The sequence below is a fragment of the Rana temporaria genome, chromosome 11 (genome assembly GCF_905171775.1).
Source record: "Rana temporaria chromosome 11, aRanTem1.1, whole genome shotgun sequence".
Lineage (NCBI taxonomy): Eukaryota > Metazoa > Chordata > Amphibia > Anura > Ranidae > Rana > Rana temporaria.
Window position 1 is genome coordinate 149,338,226 of NC_053499.1, and position 5,304 is coordinate 149,343,529.

Sequence of the window (5,304 nt, forward strand, 5' to 3'; positions counted from 1 at the left end):
AAAATCCTCATCACTTCCAGCCTATTCGACAGAGGAGCTGTGCGAACGGATGCTCCTCCAACAGCCGATTTGTGGCCAGTCCCAGGCTCCCCAGTGCAACAGGAGAGCTGTGAATGAAGGGGGGGGGGGGGGGGGGGGGGGGGGGGTTGAGGAATTGGATGGGTGGAGAGTTTTGGTACAGTAGGAATTGGGGTGGAGGGGCAAATAAATATATAAAAAACACAACGCACAACCTAAATATTTGGATTTCATTGAACTTTTATTCTGGACGTAGAATAAAAACCTTTTCATTTGCAGGGTACTCCAAAAAAAATAATAATACAATGTTGTTCTTTGTACAAGTACAAAAAGGAAGGAAAAATATAGACACAACCCTGATCAATTGTCCAAAGAAGAAGTCAGGAAAATTCAAAGTATCATCACAGCAGTTATTCACAGGACAGCTCTCTTTCCCCAACAGGTGGCTGAGCCGATCGCACTGTCCCTCTTTGAAAACGGTGATCTCGTGTAGTCTTGAATAACACCGTAATGTTTAGTCTGCAGAAACACCCTGAAGAGATCACTGCACTGTTATAGATTAAAATGCTAGAAATGACACTGCTTTAAAATCAGCACTGTGCTTAAAGTTTCTATAGACCACCTACTCAGAGGATACAGGAGGGCGTTCACTAGAAGCATCAGTCTTATTAGCACTTCTGAGTGAACCGATAGGCTAAATAATATGAAATCTCCCATCATGGCTGCTTCCAGTATGAAAGGTACAACTTACACTTAGCTATGACCAAGCACTAGTTTCAGTGCGAAACGCGTCAGCAGTTGGGTTTTATTTTACTTTGCTGTGACTTGTAGTGCTGTCCTTTTAATAAAGGCTACAATTTGTTCAGAGTGCGGCTGTCCAGAGACAATTTTTGTTCCTGCTTCACAACTTACACTTTGTTGCACTTCCAAGCCTACCAAGTCAGGATTTGAAAGTCATAGTCCACTCTTCTGATTAATGTCACCAAGGCAGGGCAATCTTACAAAAAAAAAATCCCATTTTGTCCCGTACTGCATTTAATAAAATGGTAAGAAAATATACCACACTTTGACCAAACGGTCCCCACCCAGTTTACAGGACAGTCGACAACGCCAACAAACTTGCAGGTCAGCATTGTGAGAATACCCCTGGACTCCACATGGCAGATGAGCGTTTTCCTGCAACATCAAAACACGGGTCTCCAGGTTCCAATTTAATGCAGAACTATACCTTCCTATCATTTACAGCCAAAGGAAGCTGCCATTCTAGCCTGCAAAGGTCATGGTGCTGCACATGTAATCAGCTATGGCACCAGTCATTTTAAGGCTTTACAGTTTGGTTAGAACAAACATAAGCACATTAGTAACTAATAGTTATACAACAAATGCATTGCATGTAATCGATTCAGGAAACATTTAAATTGATTGGGTTTAGTTCCACTTTAAATTGAAACATGTTAATGACCACTCTAAAAAAAAAAAAAGGCATTTTCACACCGATCTGCTGCAAAAACGCATAAGCATTTTTGCCATAATTTTACCATGTTTGCAGTGCAGTATTAGAGAGCATGCGACTCAAACATCGCAGGTGAGTTTATGGCAGGGTTTCCATTGCTTTCAACGGAAAGATGCATTTTTGATGCGTTTTTAGATCCCCAAACATGGCTTTTTTCACAGCAACGAAAGTGCACCGCCACAGTGTGAACACATTCCTTGATTTTAAAAAGGGGATCATTTTTCTTGAGCTTTTCAGGTGATTTTTTTCTTCTTTTTTAAACGCAAAAGCGCTTGAAAAACACATCTCAATTTGAAAGGGTCCTTAAGCTGCGTTTGTCACACTTTTTGTGGACGCAGCAGATCCTATCACGCTTGCGATCTTTTATTTTTGAGCAGTGTTGCTTTAGAATGCAAGAGGCAGCATACGATAACAAGCCCGGGTGGTAAAGGTTTATATTTTCTTTACAGGGAAATGAATAAAAGGCCACATTTATTGTCCCCTTAAATAGTTTGATCGGGTCATGCTAGCCCAAGCCAACCATTTACCGCACTCGCTGTGCCTTCACTACATACATTATACAGCACTGTGTCCAGCGGCAAGACAAGGCCTTACCATCTACCAGAACAAGATCGAGTTGGGCTGAGCTCTGCTCAGCTATTCACAGGAAGCTTAATATAAAGCTTCCTTTGAATAGCTGAGCAGAGCTCAGCCTAACCCAATCTTGTGAATAAATACAAGCTTCCTCTGGTTGGCTGAGGCAGATGGATGATGTCACAATCATTCCCAGAAACCACAAAGCTTCCCATGAATGACTGAACAGCACTCAGCTTGACTATTTTGTTTCGGGAGTGGGACAGGAAGTCCCTAACCCACTGCCATACACAGCGCTGTATACCTTATGTAGCAGAAGCCACATACAGTTCATACAGTATGCCCGGCAAGTGCACCTGATACTGCTATAGTTTGTTTAGCCAAAACAAAATATATAAAAAAAAAAAAAGGGGACATTAAATGTTGGTGTTCGGCTTGAGCCCATATTCATATTGGTCTGATTTGACATGCGTTTTGACATGTGAAAAGGCATGCCAAATCAGAGCCTATTGCCGGCAATGGCACTGTCAGCACAGTGCAACGCTGAGTCTGCAGTGTCGCACTGATTCCCAAAAGTAGTTCCTGCACTACTTTTGTCGACTTCAGGGGTGGTGGTTTCAACTTCAGGGGTGGTGGTTTCAATAGATATCTGTGCATGAACGCGCACGATTTCAAACCTGCATTCAGTGTAAACCTAGACTAAGGCTTGGTTCACACCTATGCATGTAGTGCAAATTTCAGTTTTGCAGAAACAGAATGCATCCATAGGAAACCATATAAATCCATGGTAAATGGACTGTAGTCTACATCTGTGCATTTTTTGGAAAGAGCCAGGTTTTTTTTTTTTCTGTTTTGGTGCCATAGGACTTCAATGGTTTAAAGATGAGTTTTGAAAAGCGCAAAAAATGTACCTGCAAACTGCACAAGCGTGAATCAGGTCTTAAAGACAGAAGACATTCTGTCAATGCAAACATTTCATAGACAATGGCAGGGAACAGCTAAAAGCTGAGCTTACAGACCACCCACCACAGAAAGGAATACATTTTATAAATTAGGAACAGGCAACAAAACAAGCGGATTACTTTAACTGCCCCCACTTTAGATTTTCAGTTTTGCCAGAAAAATTAGGATCCTCCTTATAGGAAAACCTAGAACTATAGAAGCCATGCCAATCAAACCTTCAGTTTTTCAAACATGCTATGCCCGTCTTGGGTGTTGGCAGCAGTAGTCAGCCACTGTTTGCTCCTGCAGGCCTGTAATCCATTGCACACAAGTAGTATGCCTGTAGTACCCTGTAGAATAAATAAGACCTGACTAGTCTTTGTAAAAGTATATATCTGGGCAAGATTAAATAAAAAATAAAAAAAACCCCACACACTAGTCCCAGAAAATTGCATGGCCAGAATTTCAATAGGCTGCAAAAAGTGAGCCGACAACACTGCACTGATATCCTAAGAAATGGCTTCAAACCCTGCCCAGTTCTCTTTATTAAAGACCATATCCCCTTATGACCACCCAACACGTGGTGGCTTTAACGCCCATTCAAATTGCTGGGCGGCCAACATTTATGTGCCGAGACTAGCACAACCAGCCAGACCAAGAATCAGTAGCTGGCAGGACAGACTTTTGGTCATGAGACTACTGACAGTGGTCACAATTGTCACTATCCTTCCCTCAGGCATTCAGAACTGTTTAAAAGGGACACTGCGGTGGGCAGGAAAGGGTTGAAGAGGTGGTTTGTACTGGGGGTGGGGGGAGCTCTTGGGCAAGGCCGACAACACTGCTAGGAATTCCAGTGCAGCAGTGGCAAGATTGTCAGCTACTGCAGTGATTAGGATCATCTGGCAGATGAGCAGGTGGTTAATTTTTTTTACCTGCAGCATATTTGATACAACAAAATATGGATAAAAATGCCATGCATCGCTGAGTTATGCGGCCAATCATAGCAAACAGTAGTCACATGATTGCCGCAATGCTTCCCTCAGGCATTCAGAATGATTTAAAAAAGGGACACTGGGGTGGTTTGTAGTCCAGGCGGGGGAGAATTAGGGCAGGGCTGACAACACTGCTGGGAATTTCAATGCATCAGTGCCAATGTCAGCTACTGCAGGAATTAGGATCGCTTTGATATCTGGCAGATGAACAGATATTTTTTATTTTATTTTTAATATGACAAGACATGGAGGAAACATGTCATGTATTGCCGAGATGTATTATTTTGCCTTAACGTATATCTTAATATTAAAATAAGTTAGGGGGCCAATCATCGGAAGCAGTGGTCCTGTGGATATCATGCTGTTTTTTCACTGCAGATCAAGCAAGGTTATTTGAAGGTAGGTTTCAAGTACAGCTGACCTTATGTACAGTGCCATCATTTCCCCTTGCTTTGCAACCTTATCATATGTTTTTTGTTATCAGGGAAGAGTATATTTATTAGTCTGTTATTGTCTCTTTGGTTGGGAGGACATATTGTGGGACAGTAATAGACCACGCTGGTGACACAATGGAAAGCAGGCTTTGCCACAAGAGACTTTAAACCTAAAAAAATGGGGGGGGGGGGGGGGGATTGTGTGTTCTCATAAGAGCCTATTGAAGACCATCACTTTATAAAAAGGAAATCTGTCAAAACTGAAAGACCGGCGCTTCTTTTGTAAAGTGCAAGCTCTTCACCCATCATCCTTTGAGTCGCTGAACTAAAAACAAGGATGCACAAATTGACATAACATGCAAGTCTAGCCAAAATGTTTTTTTTTTTCAGTTTTTGTATAGACTGTGGAAGGATTAGAATCCTTCGCAGGTTTTTATTACTATCCAGGGCTCAGTGAGAAATTTCCACTTGCTGGTGACACAGCTCCACTAGACAAAGTCTGCATCAGTAACACCAACAGAATACAATCTTCCTATGGTGTTTGAGTAAAGTCTAAAAAGGCAGGCCATAGACCGATTGGTTTCCTTTCCTGCAACCACAGGCTTCAGGAAAGAAAATTGCTTGGTTTCCCCCCCCCCCCCATCAACAGTGTTCAGCCTGCCTATATATAATGTGAACAGTCTATGACCAACTTAAAACACCCCCATCAGCTTTTTTTTGCCATGTGCCTGTTGTAAAATCTCCCTGGAAAAATGAGACATGTGAGGGAAAATATTTCCTGTAGTGAAAACCCAACAGGGGTTCCAATCTTTCAAAACTAAGAAAATAAACG